Source organism: Tasmannia lanceolata, unplaced genomic scaffold (genome assembly GCF_043159265.1).
Source record: "Tasmannia lanceolata isolate RefF3 unplaced genomic scaffold, GAP_Taslan_0.1 ptg000008l, whole genome shotgun sequence".
Lineage (NCBI taxonomy): Eukaryota > Viridiplantae > Streptophyta > Magnoliopsida > Canellales > Winteraceae > Tasmannia > Tasmannia lanceolata.
This window is the reverse complement of record NW_027518685.1, coordinates 67,629,779-67,653,739: the sequence shown is the minus strand read 5'-3', so window position 1 is coordinate 67,653,739 and position 23,961 is coordinate 67,629,779. Positions and strand designations below refer to the sequence as shown.

At 39.4% G+C, this 23,961-nt stretch overlaps 1 long non-coding RNA gene across 1 annotated transcript; it reads left to right on the top strand.

Moving 5' to 3' along the window:
* The first annotated feature begins 29 nt into the window (after positions 1-29).
* On the top strand, positions 30-15,414 carry LOC143885513 (uncharacterized). Its single transcript, XR_013253362.1, has 2 exons — positions 30-100; positions 14,948-15,414. It is a non-coding gene; the product is annotated as an uncharacterized LOC143885513 (long non-coding RNA).
* The last annotated feature ends 8,547 nt before the right edge of the window (positions 15,415-23,961 follow it).

Sequence of the window (23,961 nt, the reverse complement as noted above, 5' to 3'; positions counted from 1 at the left end):
TCATCATTTCATGGATAAAGGTTGAAATGGCGCAGATTAAAAGATTCCACCTTATGGAGATGATGAAGAGATGGTTTGCATAACAATTACATGGATTCAGGTAACTCCTACCAGTCATAATTCTGTTAGATGAACTTTCTCGGAATTTTACTTCAATATTATGTGTATGCTTTTGACAAGCTCTCAAGGAATATATTAGTAAGGGATTTGAAATGAGGTATCTGGGTAAAGTTAGTTATCTCTGGGGCACACTGCAACAAATAAATAGGAGTACAATTTAGTGTCATCTGGCAGTTGGACTGAGCCATACACACTGCTAATCCTCCTGAGGTCACTTCAGATAAGTTGATTAAGTTCTATGTCAAGGGATTTCAAATGATGGTAACCACACGTTATGTTCATATGCAGCTGTGCTTGTTTCAAGCCTCTGTTTGTTTTTCAGAAATTCATTAAATTTGAATGAAATCGGAGACCAAAATTAAGTTCCATCACTACACAAAGTTCCAGACAAGGTACTCCTGTTTAACAGATTATTGCAAAATTTAAAATATTATAGATTGCTTTATGCAACCTAAGAATGGGCATAGACTTCACTGGTTATGTTGCTTAAATTATCTTGAACAATTTTTTTTTTGAATGGCAAATTACCTACATTCTCTCCAACACATTGTAGTACATTGTAGTAAAGACATTTAAACCATTTTCGGTGTAAATATAGACATAAATACCTCGTACTAGGCAATCTGTGTCTATAAAACGTGTATATAGTATTATGGCTCTAGAGGATTGTCCTAAGACTTATCGTAAAGTATAGCAACTCCCTCTTTATTATTCAGCAAATCATTTCTTAAAGGTAACAAGAATTTTGTTAATATGGCATCACCGAAATACATCATTGGAGATGAGGCATCTCACCGACGCTATGACAGTTGCATCATAACCCTATAAGAAAAAGCAGCTTCAATTATTCAGCAAGTCTTGTAGATCAAACATATTTATTCTGGACACTGAAGTCCTTTCCAAACACTAATTTGTTATTGATGCAGCTCAAAAACCTTCCAAGCAAGGGCCCATGGATGTTAGAGGCAGTGTTTAAAAACGTGGATGTGATGCAAAACGCTGCGAAGAAAAATTCTTGTCGACTCGGCGCGGACACAGCCAAGAATGCGGTTGACGCGGTTACGTAGTCATAACTTGGGAAGTCAAAGGAGTTTTTATTGACTCTCTAAGGCAAAACGCGGAATGCGGGTGAGGTGCAAACACGGAACACGGCTAAGAAAATTTTTTCTCGACTCGGGAGAGTTCCTTGTTGTGTTAACGAGTTTTTAAACACTAGTTAAAGATGCTTCGGCTTTGTTTTTTTTTATAGATAGCTGAAACTAGTTGTTGCCTAGAAGATGTGGGCATATGAACTACCAAGATTCATACAAGTTGGCAAAATCTGCTTATATGGAAAGCTTATCCTGCAAATTTGCATGAGTTGGCAGATTTGTTCAGATTTTTGTACATTTGCTGAAATGGGAAGGCTATCTTGCAGGAGAAAGGGTTGCAGTGGGCTTTGGAAAAGAGAAATGATCTAGAAGGAAAGACTTTTGTTTGCTGTCTTTTCTCATATCGTATATTCTGTATAGTTATAAATAAGATCTCCCCAAAATCTTCTCCATGTATTATCTGCCAACTTGAATTCCACATTAGTTACAAAGATTTATTCCTTCATTCCAGTAATAAATATAATGAAATCTTAAAAAGAGAATCAAATCAAATATCTGTCTGGGAGTTGTGGCAAACACTATTTGATGTCAAAATTACAACAAGCAGATAGAACTTAGTATGTGAGCATCAACATAAACTATCGCCCTGCCAATTGTGTCATCGTGAGTAAATATCTTCGCATTGGTGAAAGCCTCAGTCGTGTATCATTGTGTCAAAATGGTGAAACCATGCTCATAGTGACTAGTCATATATAGACTCGGTGACACACCTTTCCATCCTCTCCTTGAAGCAGAGAACCAGGAGTCGTCATGTATACTTCCTCTATGTGAGTCCTATGCAAGAAGGCATTCTTCACATAAAGCTGTTGAATAGGCCAACCCTGGTTGGCAGCAATTGTCAGAAGGCCCGAACCATTGCTAACTTAAACGCATGGGCAAAAGTGGAACTTTAATCAAGGTCATACGCCTGAATAAATCCCCAAGCAACAAGAAGCACCTTATACCTCCCAACAATGCCATCATAGCGATGCCTCACTGTAAAGACCCATCTACAGGCTACAGATTTCTTCCTAGGAGGAGAGATGAGAACCGAAGTATGGCCGTGCTGAAGTGACGCCATCTCCTCAACAATAGAAGCCTTCCATGCTGAATGACTCAAGGCAACATGAGTAGTATAAGGAATAGCGAGAGAATCAACAACAGTGAGGAAGGAGCGCTAAGACTAAGAGTGTAGGACACAAAGTGGGCAATAGGATATGCAGAAGCACACTGGTAGACCCCTTTGTGAGGTACTACAGGGAAGTCAAGGTCAAACACAACATGAGGGTAAGTAGAAGCAACAAGAATATACAGTAAAGATGAAAGCGATATACCTGGAGGAACTTCTTGCGTAGAGGAAAGAGGAAGCAACAAGACCGGGACGATCATGATGTCAAAGGAACATAAGCAACTAGCCCCTGGGGCGAAGGAGTAGGAGGTGCAAGTGCAGAAGATTGCTCTGAGACAATAGGTCAAGTAATGGGCAAAGACACATGTAGAGCACCCACAAGCACTGAAGATCATAGGCAGCCAAAAAGCCAAAAAGGAGTGTCCTGAAAAGTAACATCCATAGTAGTATAAAAAGATGTAAGAGGGCAGAGTAGCACCTATAAGGTGCCTACTCTTGCTCTCAGCCTGTGGGTTTATGGGCAAGAAAATGATGAGCAATACTCTGTTTTGAGAAAAGTTGAGCAAGGGAACAAGAGGTGTACTCGCCTTCATTACCAAATCAGAGGGCTTTGATAAGGCCCCCATACCGAGTATGGATCATGGCATATACCATATGAAAAATGGAAAATGCTTCATCCTTAGATTTCATTACATACACCCATGTCATACGAGAGTAAACATCGATAAAGGTCACAAAAAAGAAACAGAAAAAATCATCAAAGAAGGTGATTGGAGATGATTCACGAATATCGTAGTGAATCAAATCAAAAGAAGATCTACATCTATGCATTTGAAAATGATAAACAGTGTGAATATGTTTCAACAACTCATAAAAGTATCGCAATAAAACTTGAACATTTTATGTAAGAATTAAATATGGGAATCTCAGTACATAGAGATTGAAATCCTACATATGCCCCAGTATGGCATACCACAGAAAAAATAGTTTCATGACCAGTTACAATATGAAAAGAAAAGCAACAAATAGAAACAGGAGGCAGTGCAGTAGAATCGATAGTTGCAGCATCAAGACATCCTAAATCAGTAACAAAATAGTAAAAGCTCCTGAAAGACACATTGAAATTGGTAAAACATCACACAATGATTCCCCCCCCCCCCCCACCACCACCACCTCTTTTCAAGTGAATTGTTGCAGACTTTAACGCTTATTGACGTCAAATCACATGAAAAAAGGGGGGCGCATAATCCTACGGGGGGGGAAGTCATCGCCCCTACTAATAGAAAGAAGGATAGCGGAGAGATGAGGAACACACAAAACTCTAGAAAGTGAAAAAGAAGAGAATATGGGAATGGTTCCAACACCTTCATCGGAATGGAGGAACATTAGCCAAACAAACCCCGAGTAGGTGTGAAAGGTAGAGAAGACAAAAAGGGACTACCAGACTCACCACTCATATCATTGGTCGTGCCAGAGTCAATTAGCCAACTAAATGATGAAAGGAATAGGCGGAAATTGCAGATGTAACATGAATACCTGGGAGCTCGACCTCGGCAGTAGATGAAGGTCTACATGGCACCCTAGTATGACGAGCCAGAGCGTGCAAAGTCGCATGGATAGTATCCAACTCAGCTCTCATAGGTCAGCAGCAACAATGTGGCAGAGGGGTAGGAAGGAGTGAATGATGATCCAGGAGGATCTGGCATAAATGTTAGCCCAGTTCAGGGGTCCCATAGTTGGAAACATCAAAGTGGGCCCACAAGAGGCACCACAATCGGAAATAGAAGTGGCTCCATTGTATTTTTTACAATCCCAAGCAGGTGGTGTGTTTTGATATGTGGAGGCATCCTTTGGGGGAAAATCAGAGGAGGAGATAGTGATGGAAAGTCGTATGGAGGTTTCCTATTGGTGGAAAATACGAGTAGAAAAACAAGGAGACTAAGAAGGAGCTTTGACTTAAACAAGGATAATACGTTGGAATTCGAGTCCAACAACAAAAAATGCAGTTGCCATCTTTTTTTTTATATTAGTACAAATAGGACTCCTCATTGGAGGAGTAGGTTGTTTTTTGCTCATTAATATCAATGTAGAAGAGAGGAGACAGTCAATTGGCTTCTCTCCTCTCCTTTATCTTGCCTTATGTAAAACCGGAGAAATGCAAAATATTAGTTTATGGGTTGTTAAAAACCGTAAGCTACCTTCGCGTGTGATCCATTTTTGGGTTGATCCCATAATCGAGAACAGCATTCATCCTCAAATTGGAGCTGCTCCCAACTACAGGCCGCGAACTGCCTCCAAAACTACTGTAGTTGTCTTGATTCTACAGAAACCGAGTAGTATTTTGTTTTCATGTAACTCATGGGTCCACAAGAGGGATCTTGTCTGTTGCATCTTAGATCAAGTGGTATAAGAGCCGCTAGACTCTGTAGTATCCAAACCCAAGTTTGGATCAAAGGAGCAGAGGGATGTGTCAAAGGAAGGTCCAATGTATCAGATGATAGCCATTGAGCTTGTAGCAGTAATCATACTCATATCCTGACCCACCATAGTATATACATGTAAATGAGGATCACCAATGACCACAACCACCTCAAGGGCCTCTACCCTCGCCACAAGTGACTCTACCATCACCAAGAACAGGGAAAAGGTGAGTACCAGAGACAAATGCAGTACACTCTGGACTCTGGATGTGTCTCAGGAACATTAGAAAGCTAACTATAATAGAGCGAAGCACTTCCTCAGCAAAAAGAATGGCATACAATGTTGGGGGAGGAAGACGCCATGTTGATAGAATCAACCGCCTGCATCTGCTTGGACTCAAGACGTAGGCCACCAAGAAAGGTGTATATCTGATGCCATTCCATACACTGGGATACATTAGCCGTAATGTCTACTAGAAATTCCAATAGGGGCTCTTATTGACTAAGCTCCTCCCACATACACTATAGAGAGCCATAATGCTCTCCTATACTAGGATCTCCATGCTTACATCCGGCGATGGCTTGCACGAGTTGACAAATGCGATGATTATGCTTATTAGGTGTGAACGCAACAACCATTTTGTTCTATAACCTCGAGTTGAAGTCATACAAAATATAAACCTGAGTAAGGGACGTCTCCATAGAGTCGAAGAGCTATCAAAAAATGATATAGTTGTCAGCATCCCATTTCTATGCATCAAGGGTGCAGGCCTTCGACCTTGGAGTAGCACTAGTGAGGAGACCGTTCTTCATATGACCTTGAACGTACAAAATAATTGCCTGGGATCATTGCAAATAATTAGACGATGAAAGTTTAAAACTCGTAATGGTCGTGAGGTTATTCTCCAAGGCTAGAGACTGACAGGAGTCAAGAGGGTTAGGATATTACAAGCGCAGCCAATGTGATTATTCTCTTTGCTCAGTACACAAGTTCGTGTATGGTACTAGTTTAAGTTTAAGTTGACAATATTATAATTATTGGAAGTGCTATTGCTAAAACTCAGAGAAAGATGGTTTGAAAAGCTTATCAACCACTTAGATAACAGAATTACAAGCGCATTAAATGTGATCAATCATTCTTTGCTTAGTACACAAGCTCATGTATGGTACTAGTTTAAGTTTAAGTTGACAATTTTATAATTATTGAAAGTGCCATTGCTAAAACTCGAACGAAGAGTTTAATATGAAAAATCTGGGTTAGCTTAATTACTTCCCTGGTGTCAAGATTAACCATTAAAAAAATTATAATAATTAAGGAATGGCTTTAACCCAAAGAAAGCATACATTTGATCTTCTCAAAAAGTTCAAGTACAAAGGTATACTGATGCAAGCTGGGCTAGTCACTCCGATAAGCACCAATTTGTAACTGGTTTTTGTGTGCTTGTGAATGGCTACATTGTATAATTGAGCACTAGATGCACCAAACTGTAGCATGTCCCAGTGCAAAGGGCGAATATAAGTGCATGGCATCAACCAGAACTGAACTTACATGGATATGACATCTCCTACACGAACTGCATTTGAAGGTGCATATAAAACCTCTTTTGTGCAACAATCAAAGTGCAATCAAGATGTCCCAAAATATCATTCTCCATGCTAGAACCAAATACATAGAGATTGACTATTACCTTGTTCAAAAGTAAGTTGCTAGAAGTGGGGTGCTTCCTTTAAATATATCTAGTCAAGATCCGCTTGGCAATGCATTCACAAAAGGGGGCCACTCAGACCGACATCATAACCTGATTAGCAAGCTGAGAATGTTCAAAGGAACATTTCAGCTTGAGGAATGTTAAAAAATACCACGAAAAAATACTTTAGATATTTTATAGAGTATTGTATATAAGTCATTGTATGTCTTATCTTCGAAATTAATGAGTCACTCTCCCCACGTCGGATGGTATCTCTCTTCTTTTCTCCTTCACGGTATCATTTTATCTAATTTTAGTATTTTACTAACCACGTGCTTTGGACTTATCACCACGTATCGCATTACCAGCTCAAGTTCTTGTACTTCTAGCAACCTTAAATAATCAAAGGGTAAAGAATACACCATCGACTACACCACTCTCAATCAACTTTCTAGGTTGTGTGTGAAATACAGAAAAATACTATGGGATCTGCGTGGCTGCCTACAAATACAAGAAGACAAGGTCATAGTTGCCTATCAGCACAATTAGTTTTTTTAATATAGAAAGGTGAATGCTTTATTAGGAGAAGAAATGTATAGCCCAATGACCGAGATGATTTAAAGGCACAATCCAATAATAAAGAGAACAAGAAAAAAAAGGAAAGATGCAGCGTAGAGGTAACCAAAAACAAAGAAAACCCACAAGAGATTATTTGCCACCAAACTATACACTCTATAGCTGGTCAGTTGTATAAAAATGGGGTCTCCTCTCAGCTAACCCCCGATCGCAATAGCAAATCAGCCATAGTATCTCAGTATCAAGTTCTTCCAAAGAATCCCTAATCTCCTCTTTGGCATCCACAAAGCTCCATGGGTAGTTAATCTCATCTCTCACCTATTTGACCACATTGAGGGAGTCTCCTTCAATGATCATATGTTGAATCTGCTCCTAAGAAGCGTATTGAATCCCAAATTACCTCTTTGTTTGCATTTTTCAACAGCTCCCCAATGCATGTCAGACCAACATTACCAATACTCGAACCATCAAAAGTACAGTCTTAACCTCCCACGAGGTCAAGGGGTCCATTGGGCTTGGGGTGCTTCGAATGAATGCTGCTTAGCCTAATCACCTCCCATGAGCTGTCCAAAGATGTTATCAAAACTCCACTGAAAATAGAAAGGATTGATGCCACCGAGCAATTACTGAGAAAATTTGTCTGTGTAAACTTTGCATGCCTCTGAAAGTACCTTTAAAGAACTCTCATGTTTCTTTCCTTCCATACCAGCCGGAAAGTGGCAGCTAGGAATAGGGTTTATAAAGTCCTACATCTGGAGGGTCAAGGGGCAAAACTCCATGACTCAATATGATATGGGAGAACCCAACAAACCTATGATTTGTGGACACGGACACGAGTGTCGCGTGTCGACACAGACACGAAGTGTCAGACACGGCAAACTCCCAAAATTTAGAAACGGGGACATGGCTAAAATAGAAAGTACGTATACTCATGATTGTTGGACACGGTTTCGTGTGCCAAGTTTCAACACAGATACGAGGTATCTGACAAGGAAACCCCTAAAAATCTAGAAATAGTGTCATACATATACATACAAACATATAAAGTTATTAACACTTCTAGAGTATATTTAAAAGTGTCTAAAGGAGTGTCGACATGTGTGTACAGGGGTGTCGTGTCGGACACGACGGGACACGTGTGTCGGCAATAAATTCGAAGTGTCGGACAAATCATAGCAACAAACTCTAAAGAGACACAGATAAATTACCACAACTCACGAGCAAATTGATAGTGAAGAAGAAGGTGGTCAATGGAGTCGACTGAAAGACAAATGGCAGAATGATTAACTATAATATTTTGTCTATTAAGAAGCTAATCCACAGTGAGGATTTTATGAAAACAAGTGGACCAATAGAATACATTAATTCTCGTAGGGGTTTTAAATTCCCAAACTAGCTGCGCTAGTGATGAATTATGACTCAAGAACAAGTGTTTATAGAAAGATTTGAAGGTCAACATGCCCATCGAGGTCCATTGCCAAACTCTTTTGTTCTTTTCCCCGTGTTGTATTTAGATTGAGTTAATTCTTCATTGAAAGGATGTAACTTCTCTCATTTCTTGCCTAAAGAAATTCCTCCTGAATCTGAAATTACAATCTACTCTATCATTAACCCTGCACAAAGATTTAACCACCAAAATATCATTTCTAGATGCTGCCTTAAATAATGTTGGAAAGTCCTCCATTAATGTTCCATCGCCACACAAGTTATCTAACCAAAATCTAATCATTTCCCCATCTCCTATCCTGAATCACAATCCTTTTTGAATGAAACTCGAGAATTTCATAATCTCTCCATAGTGTAGTCCCGATAGATATATACTCATCTAAAGGGGAGTACTCTCTCGAGCCAGAACCATATTTTGCCTTAATAACCCTTCTCCATTGCATATCTCTATCATTGCCAAATTTTTAGAGCCATTTCCCAATTAACGCCTTGTTCATTGCTTTCAGCCTTCTAATCCCAAGACTTACCTAGCTACAAGGCCTACACACCACATCCAAACTGACCAAATGATAGTTCCAACATTCTTCCTTATTGATCTATAAAAAAATTCCTTTGAAGTTGTTCAGTTATATTATCGATGGAAGTGGGACAGAGGAGGTCAACATAAAATAGAGTGGAAGGCTAGCCAAGACTGCCTTGAGTAAGGTGGTTCTCCCTCTAAAGGCAACAATCTTTTTTTTTCCAAAAGGAGAGTTTCCTTTCCACGCATTCAATTACTGTTCCCAAAGCCTTTTTGACAGTCTTCATGTACATGGAGGAAGCCCTAAGTATGTATTAGGGATAGAACCCATCTTACAACCCAATACTTTAGCCCAATACTCTAGATATGAAATTTCCCAGCACAACCCCTATGACCACCGATTTGGCATAGTTCACTCGTTGAGCAGATATTGTTTCGTAGCATCTGATCACTGCCATAAAGTTTTTAAAATTGCAGGGGTCTGGGCTGCTGAATAATAATGTACTAACAACATATCAGCACAATAAGTGCTACTAAATTGTATATGTTCGAGAATCTAGTCCAAGCAGATGTGGCATAATTTTGCTTGGATATTAAATTATTAATGTTAAATATTTTAGTAGATCATATATACATATGTGATATAAAATTGTACACCTTAAAGACTACAAAAATCTCAACCTTCCAAAGAACTCAGATGAATATTTAATACAAAGGGAAAAATGCAACACTAGCAATATAAACTATAAAAGCAAAGACCTTCTAGTCCATTTAGAAACTTGAAAACACCAAATTAGTGAAGCCTAAGCAGTAAGTATGGAATCAACCCACATAAATATAATCCCAAAGCAGCTAATTGAACACTAGTTTCAAGAAGGAAACAAACAGCAATATAAATTTGCAAAGCCAAAGCAAAGAACTAGCCCACCAAATATTATAATCTTAAAGCAGCCAATTAAACAATAGTTTCAAGTATAAAACACCAATCTAAAGCAAAAGATTTTGTAAGAGAAAAATTACTTTTTATACCCTTCATAGAGTAATTCACAACAAAGGCCATATGGGTATTCTTCAAAATCAGAGATTATCCATACTAATAACATTTTAAGTATAACTATCGTAAATTTTTGGTGTGATTATCCATACTAATAACATTTTAAGTATAACTATTCACTATAGTACATATTTTCAGTATGATTATTCACATGTAGGGGGTTTTCTTTTTTAAATGTAGTTTTCTACACCTATAGTGAAAATTTTACCGCCTATAAGGTCCTACTTGTGATTGAAATGAGCATGGGCTTTAGGATTATACTAATAAACGGTGGATATGAAGTAATTGATCGCAAGAAAGTAATGTAAGAATCAAATGGTAAAGAAGTGACTTATTGACTGAGTTGAGGCATGAAATCTGCTATCCATGAGGCAAATATTGCATTCATAAACGACTAATCGATGGTACATATGGGATCTCCAATGTATGCCTCCAGGATACAACGACTCCACTCCAAGATTGTGCACTCACACAGCCTGGACTCCTTGAGAAAATGATTATGTTTGCCATGATAAAAAAAATAGAACAGAAAAGGGACCAAACTTTACAGGAGAAGAAGGGAGAGAACAAACATATTCTAAAATAACGTTTATGTATTCTCGATCGAATATTTCAAAAAGTTCAAGAGACGCGATTAATGAAAAGTTATGTTGAAAACTGTTTTGAAATGTTTTCATAACGATAGCTTATGCTAAACTAACCTGACCCGGCCCGGCCCGACCCGACTCGGAAAACTTGCTACTCAAGCCCCGGAATGATACTCCTAATCAAAGTAATTGAAAACATGCTACCCAAGCCCCGGAAAATGCGCTACCCTTGGAGACGATGTGCCCCCTTCCGCACTGGGTTGATCGGCGTTTGGCTCCCAAGATACAACGATCCATTGGGTCTCTTCCGGAATTGATCTGTAGGGACACGGGTAGAACTCACCCCTAAAAGCTAGCCGTTAAGGGGAGGGTGCCCATTCCCTTATAAAGCCCATCCACATCTATTACACTTCCGATGTGGGATCTTTGCTTTCACGTGGATTCCCCAACAATCTCCCCCTCCATGTGGAGACAACATGGGAACTACGAGATCTTCCCCGAGGGATATTTTACCATTCTTGGAGGCATACCGGGGTTACTGAGATCTTCTTTGAGGGATTTTTCATCCTCAGAGGCACACCAAGGTTACCACGGCCTCGCATTGATACCACTAGTTGTTTGACATGCTATTGGATGCAAGGGTCCTGAGTTCAAACCTCCTTGATAACAAAAATCCATATGCAATGGCCATATCCAAAAGAGAGGACGCATGTGCCACATGTAGGCCAACCCTAAAAGAGGGGCCACAAGTGAGGGGGGTGTTAAAGTATAAAAGATTAAATAATGCCTTCTCCAGCCGCTTAAGCTTTTGAAGCAACTGGTTGTTTGACATGATCCCTCGAACTCATCACCACTTGTGTCACAAAAGATGATAAAAGATGTAACCAAAAATAAATCAATGCAGTTTCTGGAGAAGAAAACAGATAGCTTTTATAGACATGAAAGGACCTCACCAGAAAGTGGTCCTTCTCCCATTTTGAGATTATCGAAAGAGAGATTTTGTAGGGAAGAATAGACATGAAATGTCTCCACCCCTCCTAAAAGCCCTCTTAACGTTTCCACTTTCCCTCATTTCAACCCATAAAATAGAATAGGTTTTAATGTCTCCCACCATTTCAACCCATAAAAAGTAGGTAGTAAATAAAATCTTTTGATTTCTTTAAACATTGAGAAACATTAAAACCAAAATGTCACAGAAATCTAGCATGTAAACGAAGCAGAAGTGGGTCTTGATAAATGTCTTTTAAAAAGGAGAATAAAAGGGAAATGATAAATGCACCCCTTTTCATCCCTTGGGACACCCGGCTAGAGTGTATCTATGACTGCAAAGGGGCTGATGTACTTCACATTTAAGGAATGAAGTGACCTGATTGGCACGTACAATGCAGCCGGGTGTCCCAAGCGATGGAAAGGGGCGCATTTATCATTTCCCGAATAAACGTGTCTTTCATTTTAGCATTTTCCATTTCCATGTAGGCCCTGTTTGGATTGCAATAATTTTTCGGAAAAGTATGGAAAGGAAAAATATTTCAAAAAATTCCAAACTTCAACCCTATTCAATTTTTACTTCGGGGCCCTCAATTTCTGATAGGATCCCTCTAAATGAACCAAACAGGGTCATAGAAAAGAAAAAAATTGAAGAAAATACTTTCATTCGGAAATATTTTTATTGTAATCCAAACAGGGTTTTAATGCTGGCCATCTTTCGCATGTGTATTTATTTTCGATTGAGTGGGGTTTGGTGAAGTTTGATTTCATTTACTTACATTTGCCTTGTACTTTCCTAAATGAAGTGTTCTTTACCTACATGTATTAGAATATGTAGGTCCCACCCATATCATTTAATTTGGACCATGTAGCAGATCAATACACTCACAAAATCTTAACTATTTCTAAAAAGGAGGCTCAGTGCACGAGGCTGCCGCTATTGCGGGGCCTGGGTAGGGCTAGATGTATGCAGCCTTACCCCTATTTTGCAGAGAGGCTGTTTCCGTGACTCGAACCCGTGACCATGGTTTAAAATTTCGACCGAAATCCGAAATTTCGGATGCCAGTGGGGACCGAAACTGAAAATTTCCGAAATTCAATTTTTCGGCATTTATCAAATTTCGGATTTCGGTCCGAAATTTCAATAATTTCAGTCCGGAATTTGGAACCAAATAACCAAATTTCGGTTTTTTTTTGGGGGGTCCGAAACGGTTACCGAAACCAAAATTTTAAACCTTGCCCGTGACCACTAATGGAGCAACCTTACCGTTGGACCAAGAATCTTAACTATTTCTGCAAATGTATTTTTTCATCATTATTTCTTCTGTTCTTTTCTTGATCATTAATTTCGAGGATCTTGACCTGATGGTTACGATGATTAGCTGTGTGTTTTATGCATGGTTGTAGATCAAGGTGGGCCCATGATGATTTGATGAGTGTTGAGACGATGGTGTTGTATATATGAGAGATTTTCCCCACTTTTGTAGTTTCCTTTGGATCCCATGCCTGCAACATTGCCTCATGTCGGATGGGGATGAAAATGGTGGATTAGAAATGACCTTTTGTATCCTTATATGGGAAGTGATATATTCACCCCCTTTTCTTCCTCGGGCCACCCCTCTAGTGTATTTATGACTACTCTTTTCAACAGGGGTGGCCAGTGAAGGAAAAGGGGCTAGATATCATTTCCCTTCAAAAAGAGAATGTGGAATACACAATTGCTAATTAGTGGGACCACCACCCACGAATGTAAGGTGGGAAACTTGGTAGGTAGTGATTCAGCTGGTCGTCTGAAGTGTATAACACGGCATAGATATGGATAATTGAAATGGAGATTAAGAGACCTTTCATTGAAATTGTTGGTAATCTTTTGGAGTATATATGGGAAATGATACTTTTTCCATTCTTTTCTAATATTTTCACCCATTTTTGTTTATCTTTTCCTAAAAAAGATGGCATTTCCAAACTATGTTTGATTTTTAAAGGAAACAAAAGGAAGGGAAAAAATGCAAGAAAACCGAGTAAGAAATATGCTACCAGACCAATACTCAATTCCCGGTAGAGTAGAATAATTGTTTTGTCAATGTGTTTAATTTGGGCACACTTCATTGTGTGACAATGGGGCATGCCCCACTAGGACACAGTGGGTGCAAACTTAGGTTGATCTAAATCCCCCATTTCATGTTGTGACAACTTGTAACGGTGGATGAACAAAGTGACTCTTTACAACAAATAATCATAATAGGTGAGAGAGAGGTAGGCAAGGCACAACGAAGCTTTTATAGATTCTTTTTCTCCACTTATGAAGGTGGCTACACAGAAATAAGTCCCAAGAAAATTGTTGGGGTTCCACGCAAAAGCAAAATAGTCCCACATCGGTTAAGTAAGATGGATGGGGATGGGTTAAAAGGGAATGGGCACCCCCCTTCTAACAACTAGCTTTTAGGGGCGAGTTCTACCCGGTTAAATTCCCTACAGATGGTATCAGAGCTGGGGCGTGTCAACCCCGGTTTGCTTTTGAGGGCGGGAATGTACCTCGGAGAAGATCTCGGAAACCCCGGTTTGCCTCTGAGGGCGGGAATGTCCCTCGGGGAAGACCTCAGAAACCCCGGTGTAGTATCTCCTGGTTCCCACGTTGCCACCACGTGGAGGGGGAGATTGTCCATGTTGCTTCCGCGTGGAGGGGGAGATTGTTGGGGTTCCACGCAAAAGCAAAATAGTCCCACATCGGTTAAGTAAGATGGATGGGGATGGGTTATAAGGGAATGGGCACCCTCCTTCTAACAGCTAACTTTTAGGGGCGAGTTTTACCCGGTTAAATTCCCTACAAAAATAATGCATACGCCAAGAACAAGGTCTGCACCCTGAATTCAGGACAACAAGTATGCCCTTACATATAGGAAAAGAGCAGAGTTAAAGGGGAGAAAGTCATCTTAAAATTGAGACCGCAAGCCTTTTTTTTGTTTATAGAAGATAAAAAAGATATGAAGGCACCACGTCAGATGAAAAGTACCCTTTCATTTTAAAACAATACTTTTTCACAACCTAAGTGTCTTCTAGTTGGAAACATCATTTCACACAAAGAGAAATGTCTCTTTCAAATTTCTCATTGAAAAATCACATTTTTCTATTTTAAAAATTAAATATTTTAAAAATATCCAACATTTCAAAGCCACACCAATCATGCATTATATCTTAATAATATGTGTTTTATGTCTTTGACCCCTTGATTATGAGATGAATATCACGAGATGACCAACATGTTCTATGTACTTTTTGGATTGCTGCAGATCAAGATGGGTCCACAATAATTTGATGGTTTAGATTTACCAAAGATGTGTCGTGTGGAGTGTAATGAGTTTATGGCCGACTCTTATGACTTGTAGTTTCCTAATGATCCCCTGCCGACATCTTTGACCAGTGTTGAAATGATATTAGAAAATGAGAAATTCTAGAAAGGTTGATCACCTTTCACTTTCCTCACCCTCTCCTGTATTTCTTTTGACCTTTTGATGGCTTAGGATTAGTGGTGCTTATTCACATTGAAGACTTAAGAGGTGTGGTTACGAAAGACACCCTGTGCCGCACGATTTTAGAATACCATGGGAGTTGTGTCTCTAGTAGTAGAAAGAGAGATTGGTTTGGAAATCAAACTAAAGTTGGGTTTCTTCTTTTGTGTAAGCTGAGCTTCTTCTTTGAAGTTTGGACAGTGGAGGACACTTAGTCTGAGTGGATGACTTTGAAATTTCGATCATCATTCCACCTTTCTTTCTCTACATATATTTAAGTTATGATCGGAGGGCAATTAAAGTTGATATTTTAGTTGGAGTTTTGGGTTTGGGCATAAAGGTGTTAAAATCATGAGTAATTTATGTGCATATAGTATTGGGGTGGTGGTAATGATTGTGAGTTTTTGTTGCTGTTTTTATGTGTGCCAAGCTTGTTTAGAGGTATGCTCCCCCTCACTTATGTATTTCTATAAAGAGAGAACATAACAATGACCATTAAGCCCTTAGGCATCTACATTGCGCACACACACATGCATCTAACATATACAAAAAATTAATCAAAGGATTACAAGCTACCCTCGACTAGGCAAATATCCAGTATGAAAATATATCTAATGTGCCCTTAATTACAACAAGACTAAAATGAAAAAAAAAATAACCTGATTCTATACTACAGGATTATACAGGTTGATCTTGACACTAGCTTGGGAGGAGAGCCGATGAAATAAGTTAGTTTCTGTTGTTTCTCACTTTCAAAGTTAAGTATAGTTTTTCTTCTATACAGTGCTACTATTGTTAATAGGGATTTGCGAGCGCCCATCGCTAAAGGCATTTCACGGATGAGCTGCTGCATGTGAGAGAAGCCACACAGGCTCACTTTTCAGCAGATTTTGTCTTCATTCACAAAGTGGCTGCTCTCACATGCAACAGCCCATCCGTGAAATGCCTTCTGCGATGAACGCTAGCAAATCCCTTGTTAATAAGGGCATTATTCTTTTTGAAAGATAATGAGTATATGTTATACTCGGTTTTCTTTTCAATTGGTATGCATTCAAAAATAAATTAATAGTATGAATAATTCATCTTCGTGGAACTGAATTTGAATATCGACAATTATGAAACCAAAATTTTCCAATAGAACAACTAATTCATCATGCAAGTGCTGAAACCCACGTTCAATTAAATGTTAATTGAATTCCATATTCTGGTCAGAAAGATTCTCATCTCTTTAACAGAAACAATATGTAAATATTAAAAAATGACAACCCAAGTGCAGCAAAACCAAAGACGAAGGCCAATAAATCCGGCCAATTATGGCATCATTACAACTTCAATAAAGATCTACATTCGGAAAATAATTAAGGGTAAATAGTTTACAAGCTTGGGTGAACAAATTTAATACGTGGAGATTATAATATTTGAGAATACATACCACATTCAATGAGCGTGGGAGACGCACCAAAGCCAGAGGAAGACTCCCAGTGTCATTCTTATAGGTTGCATTATACCAAATGCTAACATTGAAATTATTTTCGTTCGTGTTTAAGAGATCATAAGCTGCAAAAAAATGACTTCTGCATCTGATCCACACATGATAAATGATTGCAGAAAATATGTGAAGAATCAAAGCAAATCTGACCAACCTGCAATAATTGCATTAATCTTCCTCTCTTGATTCCCTCCACGGTAACCCTTAAACAGCTCATCATTTACCACTGAAGAACTATCATGCCACAAATGTACACCTTGCACACATGTTACCTTTGAGAACAAGATAAAATAAGTAAAGACTCAGATTGAGCCAACTGAGTGGGGAACTGTGTTGTGCAAGACACACAACAAGGTTATGTGATTGGTTTGGTCAGGTCCAAAAGGGGTGTACGGATGACTCTTTTTTTATGACATATGGTATCCCCACCCCATTTTAGGGCGGGACTAATCCCTATGGTATCCCCACCCCATTTTAGGGCGGGACTAATCCCTATGGATGCATGTGTATGGATGGCTATGTCAACCTGAAAAGAGACAGGTGGATATTGGAAAAACATTGATACATCTGATTGTGAAAAAAGCATAAGTGTATTGTTGAACTCAAAAGCTTTATCAAATGAAAGGGGTAACAGAAAAATGCCCTGGTAACAAAAAAGAAAAGAAAAGTGGTTACACATTGTTAGAAATGAGATTAGGGTTAGAAGAGAGGAAGAAGAAGAGGAGTGAAGGATGGAGAGTCTCCACTCGGGAGCTCCTAATGAATATGATGTATATATAGGCCCAAACTAGGGCAACAACATACAATGACTACAATACCCCTAACTAATACAAGTAATGTCTAAACTAACCTAATACATTATTCAACACTCCCTCTCAAGCTGGAGTGTATATACTATGAAGCTCCAGCTTGCTACAAAGAAATACGTCAACAACTAAAAAAGTACAAGAAGCTCATGCACATCTAGCTTGGTATAACACTCATCCTCAAGCTGGTGTGGTACATACATAATGAAAAACATAAACAAAAAAATAGAGGCCACCATGAACAGCATCGAGATCAATGTCCATCAAAAGAGTAGCTCCCCTGAAGTAGCACAACAACGAGAGCGATCAAATAGGGCATCTCCCTGAATGAGAGCACGACGAACATATCCGCATATCTTGGGCAATGGAGGCGCCATGGCAAGAACAACTACAATTCAGCAAGCAAAAGAGGCACACCAAAGGTGCGCACAACGAACATTGGTGTAGCAGCACAACGCCAAGTGAAGAGGATAGCAACTGATGGGGAAACCATCGAAGACAAGGTCGACGGAGAAACTATTGCCTGGAGAGAAGGGATAGAGAGAAAGAGGATAACCAACCAACGATGGGGAAACCATCATCTGGAGACTAGGTTGACGGCATGAACATCGTCACCTGAAAAGATAAGAAAATAGGAAGAGGATAACCAACCAGCGATGGAAAAACCATCATCTGGTGACAACGTCGACAGCATGAACATCGTCGCCTGAAGATAAGAAGAGGAAGATAACCAACCAACGATGGGGACATCATCGCCTGGAGACAAGGTCGACGGCATGAACATCGTCGCCTAAAAAGAGCATACCAACGATGGGGAAACCATCGCCCGGAAAGGAGAGGTCGACGGGAAAAGACAGTCGCCTGTAAGAGAGCCGACCAACGATGGATATGGAAGCCATCGCCCGGAAAAGGAGGAAGAAGATAACATGAAGGGATAAGGCAAAAAGCCGAACAACACGAAGAGACATGAAAACAAGACAACACTCCCTCAAGAAGACAAAGACAACACTAACAACACTCCCCCTCAAGAAAAGACAACAAAGTGGACAACACTCCTAAGAAAAGACACAAAGAACTAAATGAAAATACTCCCCCTCAAGTTGAAGGTCAAATAACGCACTACACCGCTTTCGGACATTTGATCAAACACTTGATGTGCGCCGTAGAGAAGAAGACAAAGGAAAGATGACAAACAAGGCACCACACCTCTCTTAGACATTTTATCAAATACTTGGTGCGCGCCTTGAAGAACTACATAAAAGACATAGAAGGTAATCAAAAGAAAGAGCTGATAAGAAGACGACAACAAAACAAGCACAAGAGAACAACAAGAAACCATACAAGACAACACTCCCCCTCAAGTTGAGGCCAAAGGCCTTCAACTTGAAACAAAAAGAACACTTTCAAGGCACAAAACCACTTTGAGACATTGCATCAAACACTTGGGGTGCACCTTCAAGATGAGATGAGAAAGACAAAGGCCATAGGCCAAAAAAGCTATAGAGAAGAGAAAATAAAGAGAGCTTTGGAGTGGAGGAGAACCCAAAATGGATTTAGACAAGTAATACAAACATGATTTTTGTTTTGTTTTGAGATATACGATAGAGGGAAAATGGGTTAAAAACGAAATACGTTTGACGAAATGAAAGAGAAAGAGTGAGATTTCTAGGGTATAGAAATGATTTTTTTTATTTTATTTGGGTATTGTAACGGGCTACTGTAGCGATTTACTGTAGCGGCACTGTAGCGGTTACTGTAGCAGTACTGTAGCGGGTTACTGTGGCAGGGAATGGAGGGGTTAGGGAAAAGGGAAGAGGGGCAGTGGGAGGAGGAGGAGGAGAAGGGAAGGACACGAGCGAGGAGAAGAATTGAGGGAGAAACTATAGAGAGATAAAGAGAGAAAAATGAGATACGAGAGAAAGGGATGATGGCATGGAGGGAGATACTCTTCTTCTTTTCTTCTTGAAGGATTAGCCCATTGGCTCTGATACCATGTTAAAAATGAGATTAGGGTTAGAAGAGAGGAAGAAGAAGAAGAGTGAAGGATGGAGAGTCTCCACTGGGGAGCTCCTCATGAATATGAAGTATATATAGGCCCAATCTAGGGCAAATTAAGATCGTGAAGTCAAAGATAAGGGATGAGTGGAAGTTGCCAAGGACTCAAAGAAAATTCTATAAATAGAGGGAGAATCATTTTGAAAGAGATCTGATCTTTTGGAGAAAAGAGCGACGTGAAGGATAAGAAGAACCAAAAAAAGAAGAGGGAAAAAAGAGAAGGTAAAAAAAGCTCTTGAACTGATTGCTCTCTTTTGCTTTTTGCTAACTCCCACTCTAAGAAAAAGGTTGGTTCTTTTGAGTTTCTTCTAGAAGACTCAAAACGAGGGTTCCTCAAAAGAGAAGGTAGATTCTTTTGAATCTCTTCCGGGAGACTCAAAAGGAAAATTCATCAAAAAAAAAAAAACAAGGAGAAAGTCTCTTCAAGGCATAGTTGTAAATTTCGTTTCGGTGGCCATTTCGTTTTGGCCAGTGAAACGAAATTTCGGAAAATTTCGGACAATTTCGTTCGGAACTTTTCGGTAAATTTCTGTAAATTTCAGTCAATTCCGGTCAATTTCGGATTTTCGTCACTTCGTTCCGATTTTCAGCTGAAACCAAAACGTTTCGTCCATTTCGAACGAAACGAAACGAAATTTACAACTATGCTTCAAGGAGACTCAAGTCTCTTCCGGTCTGTGTTACATGGATTCTTTGCCCCGTATGCCACAATTGGTGACACATTTCGACATGTGAATTGGACATGGATTCTCGTGGGACATGTCCGGATTCTTGCATGTCCGCACGAATCCTATTTTTTCGGACGAATATGACACATTGTTGTCTCTTTTAAAATGTAAAACTTGCATATTTTCCCTTTAAATACATTTTCTTTCTAACTTTTTTTAATGAAAAAAAGCCAGTCTTCTCTTAATAAAAACCTTAATGCATTGACCCTCCACCCTTGAACATAAATCCCCTTCCCCTTTCTTTGACTCTCTTAAAATAAACCCTAATAACTCGACCCTCCATCCTCAAATTCTTCATGAATATATATATATATATATATATATATATATATATATATATAGAGAGAGAGAGAGAGAGAGCGAGATGGTCAAATACAACAAAAGAGGCAATACAACAACAATAAAAGCAAAAGAAGAGGAAAATCAAGGTGGCAAGAAATCAAAAAGCTCCAAATCATCTTGAGCTACAACTTCCCCAGGAAGCGCGTAGGCCACCCGATTAGCAGAATGACGCACATGCTTATAAACAATAGACATAGACCCCACTTAATCTTGAATCTCATCAAAGAATCTAGGAGATCTCCAAGGATAAGGGTGAAGTCCTTTGAGCCATCGTATCACATTCAAGGAATCTCCTTCAATCACCACTTTATCAAGTGTATTTTTATCAAGCAATTTGAAGCCTTGATACACCGCCCTAACCTTAGCTTCATTGGAATCTACTATACCAATGGGGCCCGCGAAATCCCAAATCACCTCCCCACTATCAACTCTAAGCACACCCCCACTCCTGCAGGACCAGTTCCCCAAACTGAACCCATCAAAATTGAATTTCAAAAATCCTGGAATCGGAGGCTCCCAATCCTACATTACCTTCGGCTTCACCTCCTTACTTTGACACACCTCTCGCCACCCAAACCAAAAATCATAGGCTGACACAAATTTGTATGAGTAATTTTCTTTCTTTTATTGATGTATTGCAATAAAGTTAAAGTTTTAAGTAATAAAATGTGGTTTTTTATTAAATTTTGTTCATATAATGATTTTTATATTTTTCTAGGAATATTTTATTTTTTGAATTTTTGAATTTTTGAACTATAAAAAAATTTCTGGTCGTAGCGTCTTTTTCCGAAACGAAAAGCCAAAACAAAAAAACATTTTGTTCCACTAACCAAAACAAAACAGCGAACGAAACAGAATTGACAACTATGATTAGTAGCATGGATGTTGCCTTATATATGACGTAAAAGATCTTTTGTTTTTCTGTCTTGGGGTCACAGAACCATGGACAGCCCTTTGATTTTAATGTTACAATTATCTCTCGAAAACATACCTTTACAAAAACCAAATACCAGAAAACAAGATACAAAAAAGTTTTCTTCCCTACTAGCTGTTTCCATGTGCGTCAAGCAGGTATGTCCAACTTGCAAATTTGGGGATCGATTTATCAATCCCCATAAAATATTGTAGAATATTATGTTAGTTATTTTGCATATACATGCCCAAAGGCCAAGAGAATCTATTTCTATACAGCTCAGCATAAAATGATCCATGTAGACGAACCCAACTTAGTGTCAGGATTAGACTTAGTAAATTTGATCCGGGTAGATTATTTTACCTTCTTCATGAAAATTTTCTAAATGATTCATTAGCCGACCCCAACTAGTTTGGGACAAAGGCTTAGTTGAGTTGAGTAGAAGTTCTTGTAGTTTATCGTCATTTCATGGATAAAGGTAGAAATGGAGCAGATTAAAAGATTCCACTGTATGGAGATTATGAAGAGATGGTTTGCATAACAATTACATGGATTCAGGTCTTTTAAGAAAAACTCCAACCATTAATAATTCTGTTAGATCTTACTCAGAATTTTACTTCAATGTGTGTACGATTTTGACATGCTCTCAAGGAATATATTAGCAAGGGATTTGAAATGAGGTATCTGGGTAAAGTTAGTTATATTTGGGGGCACACTGCAACAAATAAATATGACTATAATTTAGTGTCAGCTGGCAGTTGGACTTCAAGAACCATACACACTGCTAATCCTACTGAGGTCACTCCAAATAAGTTGATTAAGTCCTATGTCAAGGGAATTCAAATGATGGTGAACACATGTTATGTTCATACGGGACATTGCTTGTTTCAAGCCTCTTTTTCAGAAATTCATTAAATTTCAATGAAATCAGGGACTTAAATCACTGCTCAAAGTTTCAGAGAAGGTACTCCTGTTTAAGGATCCATCACTGATCTTTTCCCAGATAACGTGAACATCCACTTTAATATGCCTCATTCTCTCATGAAGAATTGCATTGGAAGCATTGTAGATAACAGCTTGGTTATCAGTTATCACAAAGAAATGGCATGGGACCCTTAGTATGAAATCACAACTCAGAATATGGAACGAAGTCATAGAAGCTCACATGCGCCATCGGATGCGACCTTGTATTCAGCCTCAATACTAGAGCCAGAAACCACCGATTGTTTCTTGCTATTCCATGTAAATTGCCCCTAGGAAGGTACAATATCATGCTATGGAGCACTTGCCAGTGGCGAATCCGGCTCAATCCGCATTGGTACAAGATGAGATATCCAAGTGGCCATGACCGTAGAGAAGCCCACAATCGATGCTAGACTTGATGAAGCCAGGATGCGATACACCCCAGGAAGGTAAGGCGAACAAGGAGCATGCATGAATTGACTAACCATGCTAACTGCAAATGTGATCTTTGTCCAAGTAATTTTAAAGTATAAGACAACCTACCAAATGCTGATACTCCTAAGGATCAAGGAGTAGCTCCCCTTCACTGCATGAACAGAGGGCTTTAGATCCATAACAGAATTATAGGGTTTGCGCCCCAATATTCCAGGGCAGACTTTCACCGAGATAAAAATATCCCTTTTCTGGATTGAATGACCTTAAGACCCAGAAAGAAGTTCATAATTCCTTCACTTAAAAAATCTGACCACGTGCCCCTTTCACATGGGAGATGAACGTCGTATCCTCTCAGTGAGAATGATATAATCAACATAAACTAAGAGAATCATCCTGCTAATTGTATCGTCGTGAGTAAATACCGTGTGATCAGATTGGCATTGGTGAAAGCCTATCTCACATATCACTGTGCCAAAACGGTGAAATCATGCTCGTCGTGACTGGTCATATATAGACTTATGAAGGCGACATACCTTTCCATCAATCCATCCTCTCCTTGCAGCAGAGAGCCAGGAGGCGTCGTCATGTATACTTCTTCTGCGAGAGTCCCATGCAAGAAGGCATTCTTCACATAAAGCTATTGAAGAGGCCAACCCTAGTTGGCAGCAATCAACAGAAGGACCCGGACCTTCGCCAACTTAGATGCATAAGCAAAAGTGGCACTGTAATCAATGAAATAAGTCTGAGTAAAACCCCAAGCAACAAGACACACCTTATAGGCTTGTACCTCTAAACAATCCCACCAGAGCAATGCTTCACTGCAAAGACAATTTTTTTTTTGAAAGGCTACAAATTTCTTCTTAGGAGGAATAGATAAGAGATCCCAAGTATGATCGCACTGAAGTGCCACCATCTCCTCAACAATAGCAGCCCTCCATGCAGGATGACACGGGGTAGCATGAATAGTATGAGGAATAGAGAGAGAATCAACAACAGTGAGGAAGGAGTGCTAAGATTGAGAGTGTAGGACACAAAGTGGACAATATGACGTGTAGAAGCACACC